Source organism: Misgurnus anguillicaudatus, chromosome 12, assembly GCF_027580225.2.
Source record: "Misgurnus anguillicaudatus chromosome 12, ASM2758022v2, whole genome shotgun sequence".
Lineage (NCBI taxonomy): Eukaryota > Metazoa > Chordata > Actinopteri > Cypriniformes > Cobitidae > Misgurnus > Misgurnus anguillicaudatus.
Genome location: NC_073348.2, coordinates 29,610,900 through 29,623,464, shown reverse-complemented (window position 1 = coordinate 29,623,464; position 12,565 = coordinate 29,610,900). Strand labels below are relative to the sequence as shown.

General features: G+C 36.8%; 1 protein-coding gene across 32 annotated transcripts in view; it reads right to left on the bottom strand.

Annotated features, from left to right (window-relative positions):
- Positions 1–12,565, bottom strand: part of dlg2 (discs, large homolog 2 (Drosophila)) — a 277,202-nt gene that overhangs the window by 184,877 nt on the left and 79,760 nt on the right. The window lies entirely within an intron of this gene.

Genomic DNA, 12,565 nt, shown 5'->3' with positions numbered 1-12,565 from the left:
ATGTGTGATTTCAACATAAGAATTTATAATTGTAAATTTCATCTCATTTTCTGCTGAAATTCTCATTACCGCAATGTGTCCGGCTGTGTTGGAACATGCGTTATGTTGTAATTTAATCAAATTAACACAAAAATATTAAGAAAAAAATAAATGGATGTTTTGCTAGACTACTTTAGATGACAGAAAAAATATTTACTGAATATTCATGTATAGTAATAATGAAGAAAAATTAGGAAAATTATGTGTCCATGCCTGATGTTCTCATCCTCCGCAACACTTTTTGAGAACAGTTTAAGCACACATACAGAATTTTAATAAAGTTTGATTTTGAGTGACCAAGCACATGGACCAGTTACTTCAAGATGGCTACCAGGTAAGATCATTTTTTTACAGTTAATTTGAAATATTGTCTTGTCAGAATGCTTACACGACATTTTGATTATCATTACCGCAACAGATGCTTATTAAATGTTAATTTAATTAATAGAAGCATAATACTTTGATTTTAAATGCATGTGCAGAATCTCCAAATTATGTTCTTTCAGGTTTGTCATGTCATTTTGAAATTATGTCAGTGTTGATGTTTTCTGACTGTTGCGGTAATGAGATTTTTTAAGACTAATTTTTAAAATAAGCATAATACTTTGATTTTAAATGCATGTGCAGAATTTCCAAATTATGTTCTTTCAGGTTTGTCATGTCATTTTGAAATTATGTCAGTGTTGATGTTTTCTGACTGTTGCGGTAATGAGATTTTTTAAGACTAATTTTTAAAATAAGCATAATACTTTGATTTTAAATGCATGTGCAGAATCTCCAAATTATGTTCTTTCAGGTTTGTCATGTCATTTTGAAATTATGTCAGTGTTGATGTTTTCTGACTGTTGCGGTAATGAGATTTTTTAAGACTAATTTTTAAAATAAGCATAATACTTTGATTTTAAATGCATGTGCAGAATCTCCAAATTATGTTCTTTCAGGTTTGTCATGTCATTTTGAAATTATGTCAGTGTTGATGTTTTCTGACTGTTGCGGTAATGAGATTTTTTAAGACTAATTTTTTAAATTATGTTACAAAAAGTGTTAAATGATAAGTAAAAGTTTTTAAATTAATGTTCCCATTTACTCCAGACTTTGTTTTTCAATGTCTGGTGGGAAAAAAGTAAATTTAAGCAATTTTTACATTTTCATGCTTGACATTTTTAAAAGCAAGTTTTCGTGAGAATCACCCAATAAAACCTCTGGTCGGAGCCTGACTCCACCCATTGGCAATATTTGAAAAATGCAAGAAAAGTGGGTAGATCCCAAAGGAGATAGAGGGGACGAACTGAGCTCGTACCAAGGGTGTGGTGAGCTTGAACCGCCGTACTGCTTACGTCACATAGTACCGCAACATCCAAGAGGAAAATTCAACTGGAGTAACCACCGTTCAACCTGAAGAGGGCAGCATTTTTTACACCATATATTGTAGCATTGAAACACTTTATACCCAAATGTCAAAAAAGTTATTCAAATCAATGAACAGAACTAATAAAGCCCCATTCTTACATATCATTAACTAAAAAAGTTGGTTTAGGGTTTAGTTTCTCTTTAAAGGTAAAAGACATCTCCGTAGAATGTCATCAATTTTAATGCAACTCCTCTAACATGTTAACTAGTCGTGTTTGAAAACAATACATGCAAGTACTAACATGATAGATGTGATGAGATAACACTAATTATTTTCACCCATGTGTATACAAATCTCAGTCCATAAAACAGCTACAGTATTAACTCTTTCCCTGCCAGCTTTTTTTTAGCCAGCGCGAGCATTTTTTATGATTTTCACAAAACGAAAAGTGCCTTTCAGAAATTATATAAACATACAATAAATAAATAAACATACAATAAATCAAATAAAAGAACAGACCACCTGCTTTCAAACAAACAAAAAAGTTTCATTCTACCTTAATTTGTTCTCTCAAATATGGTTAGGTTTCTTCAAAAATACAAAATTTTGAGCAAAAAGCTGAAATAATAGTATTTTCGTAAAGGACTTTTGTTAGAGAACAGATTCAGAATGAGTGAATGCTTCAGTGTTTTATAAGTTGTGCAAGAGTGTCATCTAGTGGATAATAGCGAAATATGGATTGCCGTAAAAACTTGTCATTGGCAAAGAAGCGTTTTCTTTTAAATCTTTCCCCGTCCTTGGCGAGTTAACTCGTTAATTAAGCTCTTCTGCAACTTATAAATACCCGGAAGTATCGCCCTAGGGCAAACAGCTGTATGTCCGGTATGCTTTAAGGATCGCCCTGAACCTGATCGAAAGTCCTTCACAAAAACGGAATCATCCCAGCTCTCCGCTCAAAATTGGGAGCCTTTGAAGAAACCCACCCATGTCCGAGAGATGGTAAAAAGAAACCACATTTAATTTTCATGCTAAAAGATCAGCTGCCTTTCACCCACATGAATTTTGGTTAGTAAACTAGCATAACCATACAAGATTATCAACTAGGATAGTCTCTTAAATGTGCAGTGTGGGACTTTTAGTGGCATCTAGTGGTAAGACTGTAAATTGCAACCGACGGCTCAGTCCACAGCTCACCCCTGAAGCTACGGTAGCCCCCACAGGACAAACACGTCATTGTATGAGACAACGTAGCACCAAAATGCAAACTATAGAAGAGTTTAGGGCTACTATAGAAACATGATGCCGACTTTATGTAAGGAGACCTGTGGTGTACACTGCAAAAAATGACTTTCTTACTTTGATTTTTGTCTTGTTTTCAGTAGAAATATAAAAAAATTCTTAAATTAAGAAGCTTTTTCTTGATAAGCAAAATGACCTAAGTAAATAAGTCTAGTTTTAAGACAAATAATATACAATTTAAGTGAAATTGTCCTAAATTATCTGCCAATGGGGTGAGAAAAAAAATTGTCAAATAAGATTTCGTTTTTCTTAAACACTTAATTCAAGTAAAATTTTCTCACCCCATTGGCAGATATTTTTCTTGTTTTAAGCACAAATTCACTTAAATTGTATATTTTTTTGTCTAAAAACTAGTATTATTTTCTTGGGTAATTTTTCTTATCAAGAAAATACATCTTGATTTAAGAATTTTTAGATATTTTTGCTGAAAACAAGACAAAAATACTAAGTAAGAAAGTCATTTTTTGCAGTGTATGTAAATTAAAACAGTTCATTTTAGCGTAATATAAACATTACAGTTCATTTTGTAAGGTCTTTATACACCACTGATAATATAGTTTTATAACTTCTATAGAGATTCTTTTAAAAGTCACACATTGCACCTTTAAACCTGGTTTATTAAAGGAAATCCTGCTAGAATTAACAATAGTTCTTTAAGAAAAATGTTTATATTTCAATTTAGATACGTTATGTACTTGCCAGATGCTTTATTCCAAAGTGATTTACAGCACATCCAAACTTTTTGATAAGTATGTGTGTTTCCTGAGATCAAACCTAATGCTAATGCAGTGCTCTACCAGTTTTGCTGTCGAATCATGTCGGCTCAAGTCACTGACAATGCTCCCCTCTATCTGAAATCTAAGAAATCTTAAAGATTTTAGCACATTTTTGCACACAAAGCTATCCTATGGTATATGATATACTGTAAGCACCTTTGTGATGACACCAGCATGTGCAGGCCAGCATCTAAAACACAACATATCCATAAGTTTTCCAATTTGCTAAGCTTCTGATGCATCTTTGCAAAGCCAAGCAGAGGGTATATATAAACATCAGCTCAGATCAAGACGGCAGATGTGATAACTAACAAATTACCACAACAACTCAAGGAGATGAATCTGAGATAAAAGGGTGGTTTACAAGCCTCTACAGCAAACTGCCAAACCCAGACAGAATGCACGATGGCTGTGTGCCCAAGTGCTTCTTGAGGATGTGGGTGAATTTTTACTGTAAACCATGATCCATGTCCAGGTGAAAATATTAAAGGGATTGACCACCCAAAATAGGCAGAAATATTAAAGGATGCAAAAGCTGCTTTTGGGTTGCGAATTCATTCATTTAATTTCCTCAGCACATCAGTAAGACACAAACTTAACAGTTTGACAGTTGCTAAATGCTTTGTTTTTTATTACGTGAAGTGCAAAGGTACATTTGTGATCCATACATATTTACCCCTGAAATTTCCATTTTTAAATGAACTTTTCTTTTATCATGCTGTCATTGTGAGAAGCTCAAATTAGATGTTGGCATGTGGAAGTTACCTATCCGCCAAACGAATTAGAAGAAACGATACTAAAAATAGCAGAGTGTGAAATCCACCTCAAACTTGTGATCACAGCTACACAGGATGCTGTGCTTTCTTCATTCTAAATCTAATGAACACGAATCCATAGTCAAATAAACTGTAGTGAGTGGGTTTTCAGTAAACCCTATGGGAGGTACAGATGGCACACTGGCCTGTGCATGTGTGTGTACTATGTGCAAACTGGCAATGAGGCCGTAGGAAAGAACTTGAATACAAAACCACACACACCGGATTTCCCCTGTCACCACAAAACCTCATGCATATAAAATACAAAAAATAAACTCTCTGTGATATTGAAGGATTAATCATCTCCTAATGTCATCCCAAACCTTTGCAATGTATATTTTTCCATAAAAAAAGAATGGATGATATTGTCAAATCTTTCCATATCACAGTGATTAGTTTTTTTTAAACATGATACACAATAATATAAAATACATCTGTTGAGCATTCTGCACGTATAGACTACACAAAATGTATCTTAAAGGAATATTCCATTTTCTTAAAAGAAAATTCCAGATAATTTACTCCAAAATGTTGATGTCTTTCTTTGTTCAGTCCAGAAGAAATTATGTTTTTTGAGGAAAACATTCCAGAATTTTTCTAATTTTAATGGACTTTAATAGAACCCAACATTTAAAGGAACAGTATGTAGGATTGTGGCCAAAACTGGTATTGCAATCACAAAACTTGTGGCTAAAACTGGTACTGCAATCACACAATTGGTGGCCAATACACAAAATGACAACATAAACATCAGTTGAGGGCTGCAACTCCACTTTTTAAATGACAATATTCTGGCCACTGTTATCAGTGATATAAGTATTTAAAATGAAAATGTTTTTTTAATGTCTAGTGACATATCAGGGCCATTTTATGATTAATTGATATCAATTTCTTACATATTGTTCCTTTAATACTTAACTCAACACAACAGTTTTTTTCAACAGAGTTTCAAAGGACTATAAACAATCCCAAACGAGGCATAAGGGTCTTATCTAGCGAAACGATTGTCATTTTTGACAAGAAAAATAAAAAATATATACTTTTAAACCACAACTTTTCGTCAAGGTCCGGTCCAGCGCGACCTAACGTAAATGCGTAGTGACGTAGGGAGGTCACGTGTTACATATATAAAACGCACATTTGCGGACCATTGTAAACAATAAACTGCCACAAAGACATTAATTAGTATCAGTTGACATACAACAACATAGGAACGGTCCCCTTTCAAGACGCTTGTAAACACTGGGGCGGAGTTTCGCGTTCGTCCTCTGTGACCTCTTGACGTCATGACGTATTGCGTGGGGACACGCTGGCGCATCATGACCGGATCTACACAACGAGAAGTTGTGCTTTAAAAGTGTATATTTGTTATTTTTCTTGTCAAAAATGACAATCGTTTTGCTAGATAAGACCCTTATGCCTCGTTTGGGATTGTTTATAGTCCTTTGAAACTTTGAAAAAAACTGTTAAGTGTTGAGTTAAGTATTAAATGTTGGGTTCTATTAAAGTAAATTCTGCAATGTTTTCTTCAAAAAACATAATTTCTTCTCGACTGAACAAAGAAAGACATCAACATTTTGGATGACATGGTGGTGAGTAAATTATCTGGATTTTTCTTTTAAGAAAACGGACTAATCCTTTAAGGTCATTCTATTTTAAGAATCTACTCAACTGTGCATGACAGTCTGAGTGCGCATCAGCTGTAATGTAAACTGACGGCACGGTTAATGTTCAGAAAGTGAATAGTCTTTCGGATTGGCTGGCATGAAGAAATTAAATCTGGCTTGGGTCAACAAAATATTAAAAGCAATCCATGCGAATGATGATCTTCTCATTTTTTTACTATAATAAGCTATACGGTACAGATCAGTAGCCCCTAACATTATGCATTTGGCAGATGCTTTTTTCCAAAGCGACTTGCATGACAATGTATACATTTTATCAGTATGGGTTCAAACCCATGACCTTTTGCACTACTAACGCAATGCTCTACCACTGAGCTATACAGGAGCACATACAGTAAGCTCTTATAAGCTCTTAATGATGATTGACAGGACTAAATGTTTGGGCTCATCCTGAACTAACTTTTATAACTTAATTTAATGTTAAAACTAGGGCTGTCAATGATAACTCATTAACGCATGCGATTAACGAATCATAAATGCATTCAAATAATTTCACGCAATTAATCAGTCAGTCAGACGAGCAGCACTGCGCTGGTGCTTGATCTGCGGACCGTGGGCAGAATGAGGTGTGTTTTGAGTGCTGCTGTGCTCCACGAGAGCTATTTGAAAGAATAGGGACTACTTTGCTCTGCTTTATCATTATCAGTGTCCCAATTTGAAGGCTGGATCCTTCGAAGGTTGTGCCCTTCAAAGGGGGAACTCTGTCTGGAGTCTACAAAGCTAACTGAAATGAGAAGGCTGGATCCTTCGAAGACTGCACCCTTTGAAGAATGCGACTTTCAGAGGCTGCATCCTTTGGATGGTTTTAAAGGGGCCATGTCACAAGACTTTTTTTTAAATGTAAAATAAATATTTGGTGTCCCCAGAGTACACATGTGAAGTTTTAGCTCAAAATAACATATAGATAATTTATTATAACATGTTAAGATTGACACTTTGTAGGTGTGAGCAAAAAAAGCGTTTTGGGGGTATCCTTTAAAATGCAAATGAGCTAATGAAATTCAAACACTGTCTCTTTCTCTCTGCACTAAATGGCTGTGCCGTGGTTGGATAGTGCAGATTAAGAGGCGGTATTATTATAATAAGATCTCCTTATGACATCATAAGGAGGGCCAAATTTCAATGACCTAGTTTTTCACATGCTTGCAGAGATTAGTTTACCAAAATTAAGTTACTGGGTTGACCTTTTTCACATTTTCTAGGTTGATAGAAGCACTGAAGACCCAATGATAGCACTTAAAGGGACAATAAGTAGGATTTACCCCCATCTAGTGGTAAAATTGTATTTTGCATTCAAACGGATAGTGCTCTCTAGCACCTCGCTTTTCCGAATGCGTGTTGCAACTACAAGGAATCACTGATCTCCTTGTCCTATCACCTGTGCTTGCATAATGCCAAACGTTGTCCCATTTGACATGACATAATTCAAAAGACTGCTTGCAAGGATCTTCCTTAGTGGCTTTAACTTTCTTTCATACCAAACAACGAATGGCAGTCTATGTTAAATAAAGTCAAAATTTTAACAACACAAATCTCTATCACAGAGCACCATCACTAGTCATTCATGATTATTAAATTTAAGAATTAATAAATGAGGTGATTCAAAACAAGGGTGGAAGATGAAGAAACTGCATCAACACATCTTCATCTATCACACTGGGTTTGTCAGGAAAAAATCCAGAAAAAGTGTTTTTCAAGTCTGGTCTATCTCAGACCTGCAGCATCAGTAATGTCTCCAGGAGACCTGTTTTCCTTTCTGCACTAGTATCAGAATGAAGCATACCTGCTTTAAACCCCCTCCAGTCGGCATTAATATTTCAGCATGCCTTTAGCAGGACAGCCTGAACATCCCTGCACATCCAGTCTGTGCTATATAATGACATTACAGTAAAGCATCATCACTCTGTGGTGTAGGCTGGGAGAGATACACATCTTCCTCTATGTGTCATAAACTTTGGCCTGTATGTAAACAAAGGAAGAAGGATCTTAACCTACAAATAGCATTCAAGGGGTTTGGAGCAAAGGGTCTGTAAATGTGTCATGGGCTTTTTGAATGGGTGTGCCAATCGATCGTTTTATATACAGTATGCTTTATTAACATACATACATATTTATCTCCAAATATCAATAAATTGGGAAAACAATATATTAAAGAGCACCTATTTTCCAAATCATGATTTTACATTTTCTTTGGTGTGTAAGTGTGTGCTAGTACATGTTAATGATATGCAAAGTTACAAATCCCAAAGTGTCGATAAGGTAGTAAAGTAACTCCTGTCAGCACTGCATTGAAAGCTGATCTTTTAAATATGGTAAGGAGCGTCACATTTCCAGGCCCTGGAAGTATTCTGCCAATCGCAACTCACTGGCCAATCAGAGCACACTGCGCCTTTCAGAACGATTGAGTTTCAGAGAGGCAGGGCATAGAAAAGCAACAATAATGTACGGTATGTAGAACATAATGTGTTTATTGAACCATAAACCACGCAAACATATTGAATTACATCAAATACACAAAATAAGTGGTAATTATTAAACACTTATATTAGAAGTGACTTCATGGTCAAATTTCAGCTGCAGGGTAAAAATGATAGAAACGTGTCTGGAGAATCAATCCTGATTTTCTCTGTGGACAGTGTTAAAAGGACAGACCGCCTCTTGAGGCTGAACTGCTGGTGTTAAACTCATAAAGCGCAGCAGACTGAAAATTAATTAGAAATTTGATTTAATTACAGTGGTAAATGCCAATTAGATATGAGTCTCCTCTTGGGAATTACATTAAAGGGTCAGGAAGATTTCTCAAGTGGGATGCAAAGAAAGTGACTCCTTGACCAGAACTAATAATTAACTCTTCTGAGTTTGACTTTCAAGTCCAGTTAAACTTCCTCTGTGATGTTTTTTAACTAAGAAACTAAAGCCATTTTCCACTATGAGAGGATGATGTCTCCAAATAAACCTGTTTTGTTATTTTCGTTTAAATTGGAGTGTATACTGTAGTACACAATGTCTATAGTACAGTAATTTTCTCAATTTATACTACTGGTCCGTTGAATGCTTGAATCTGATTGGCTGATGAACGTTCTGAGGTATGCAATTATTTTCTGGGAAACGCATAGCGAACGTAGTTCCTCTACTTGACCGCATTACATTTCCATATCACTTCGCATAGTTAACTGTAATAACGGACTAACAAAAACAACATGACAGACGATTTTCTGAGGCAATAACAGCGCTGTTTAGAGATGCACAGAGGTAGCCTCGTTCACACAATCTCTCTCTCACTCGCCCTCTCTCTCTCGCTCTCTCTCTCTCTCGCTCTCTCTCTCTCTCTCTCTTTAAAAAAAGAGCAGTGCGACGCGGCTTTTTATATTGCTAGGCAACCACCGAGTCAGCTGTCTTGTCAATCAAATGTTGAAGCGTGAGCGTTCTTTTGCTGTCATATTAGCAGAAACTTTAAAAAGAGGGTGCTTGCTCTGACCTTGTTTGAGGGTGAGAGGTGCACAAACACACAGAAGAGAGTGAGCGAGTGGAGTTTGGTTCTTCAAAGCAACTGTAAACTTCCCTCACCACAACGCAAGGCCGGCCTCTCCCCTAATTCGATTGGACAATAGAAAGACGTGAATGAAGTTGGGCTTCTCTGCTCTCAGCGCTTCTTCAAAAGCGCATGCGGCGGCTGGCGGCAAAAACCGCAAGGCGCTCGGCGCGCATAAACAGCGCGTAAACGCTCCCTGCCCATAGAATATCATTCAAAAAAGGCGCCTGCAACTGCCATAAACGCTTTTGGTGTGATTGGCCCCTTAGAATGCTATCAACGGCTCAAGCCTCCATTGCCAGCTTTAAAATGACATTTTGGAACAAGCAAAAGAGCCGTTGGATGAGACGCAGAAGAAATAGTCCTACTCACAATAACGATTTAAGTACAAAAACCAGAAAAATCCCTTTAAATATATAATGTGATTGATGTCTTTAGGTGTGGTAACCGTAGTATTCGTGGAATAATTGACTCCGGGCCATTAAATTATTGAAAAAAAAATGTACACCCAAGGTGTAATGGCCACTCCGCTTCGTGTCGTGGCCGCATCACCACCGGGTGTGCATTATTTTTCTAATAATTCAACGGCATGTCGTCAATTATTCCTTACATAAAACACTAATTAAACGGATAGCTCACTCAAAAATGAAAATTCTGTCATATTTTTTTCACCCTCATGTTGTTAAAAACTTGTATACATTTATTTGTTCTTATGAACACAAAGAAAGATATCTTGAGGAATTTTTGTAACCAAACCGATCATGAGCCCCATTCACTTCTATAGTAGAAAAAAAGAACACTATGGAGGTGAATGGGGCTCATGAACGGTTTGTTAACAAACATTCATCAAAACATCTTCATGTCGTCAGAAGAGGAAATGATGAGAGAATTTTCATTTTTGGGTGAACTATCCCTTTAACTGCAGTTTAGAAATGTGAAAAGAAAACAGCTGTATCTAGGGAAAATGGATGAAAAAATATTAAGGGATTGGAAGAATGACATTGGGTTACATAAGCCTGTGGCGTAGGTTTACTTACACAACATGAAAAACCTTATTAGGAGGATTCCCACGTACTCTCTCCACTAAAGAAAAAAAACAGCCAGTAGCATCGGGCTAATCGCTCAATTAATCATAGCAACACATACAGTGACATGCCATTATCTCCAATAAAATGCGATAATGTAGAGACATCCCCTGGATTCACACCTGGGACAGTGTGGATCTCAAAGCAGCCGCTGAGTTGAGGTTTGTTAAGCATTAGACTTCCATTAAAATACATAATTTAAATTGCAAATGCATTTAAGGTGTTTTCACTGGATTTATGAATCTGCATGCCAACAGCCAATCTATGAATTTCCTACTGAAAAATACTGGTACAGGCTGTTTTACCAGATGGACCAATACACCCAGGCATATTCCTGCTGACCCCTTCTGAGCAAGCAGGTCGACAAATGAACTTTCAATGCACTAGCATATAAAACACGACATATGCTGGTTTATTCAATAGGGAATACTAGACTACAAGTTAAAAGCAAATACAACTTGAGTTACTGGGTGAAAAGCATCAGAGCTCCAGCCGAGTACAATTCTGTCCTGTGTCCACCTGCAAACTAAGTGTAATGAGTGACTAATAAGCTCTAATGAGTCCAGTGAAAAGAAAAGGACACACAGCAAGAACCCACCATCCCTCCTACTGACTCTCTGCATCTGTGTATTTTAAAATAGAAGTACAATTTCACAGAAAATAATTAGCAAACAACACATGAGCTCCATGGTCAAAGTTGTAATAACGTGGTGAGTATGCTGACGCTCAGAAAACGAAGCTCTCTGTCCCAAAACATCCTACAGTATCTGGACACCCTCCTCATTTTCAGGTCATTTTGGTTTTAGGACTCTGGGGTAAGAAGAGCACAGTCAGAGGAAAAACAAGTCAACCGAACTGCTTACTGCAAGTTTCAGTTATAGGGTCGTGAACTTTCCCCATATTCAGCATCTCCATCAATTACACCTGACAATGTGAATGAATTAATGATTAAAAATAGTAAAGAACGGGGTGAAAAGGGAACAGCGTGTCCTGAAACTTTAGTGTTCACAGTGTGCTGAGTCAACCGGTTTATATATTGAAATTACTGGTTGCACTGAAAAGACTTCATTATGCATGTGCATGTATCAAACCCCTTTCACACAGCACATGGATCCCATAAAATTGTTGGTGCATGGTCTTCTCGAGAGAAAAATACACAGATGATAACAATCTTAAAGGATAGGCTAAAATAATGTAATGAATCACCCTCATGTCGTTCCAAACTCGTAAGACCTCCATTCATCTTCAGAACACAGTTTGGGATGTTTTATATTTGGTCCGAGAGCTTGTTGACCCTTTATTGAGAATCTAGTAACGGTGTACTGTCCATGTCCAAAAATGAAATAAAAACATCATCAAAGTAGTCCATGTGACATCAGTGGGTCAGTTAGAATGTGCTGAAGCATCGAAAATACATTTTGGTCAAAAAAGAACAAAAATTACGACTTTATTCAGCATTGTCTTCCCTTCCACGTCTTTTGTGAAGCGCATGCCCAAAACTAAAGTCACGTGACTGCCATGACACGGATGACGTACAACGCGGTTGACGTGTTATCTGGTGCGCCCCAGCTGGGTTTTTTTTTGTTTGTTTTTTGTGTGCGCCCTGGCTTCGTTTACAGTCTGAGGGAGACGCACGCTATAAGAAAAAAAACTTCGCAAACATGTATGAGGATAACACGTCATCCGCCTCACTGCAGTCACGTGACTTGAAACTCATGCATGCGCTTCACAGCAGACGCGGAAGTAAAGACAATGCTGAATAAAGTCGTAATTTTTGTTATTTTTGGACCAAAATGTATTTTCGATGCTTCAACACATTCTAACTGACCCACTGATGTCACATGGACTACTTTGATGATGTTTTTATTACCTTTCTGGATATGGACAGTATACCGTACATAGATTTTCAATGAAGGGTCAACAAGCTCTCGGACTAAATATAAAACATCTTGAACTGTGTTCTGAAGATGAACAAAGGTCTTA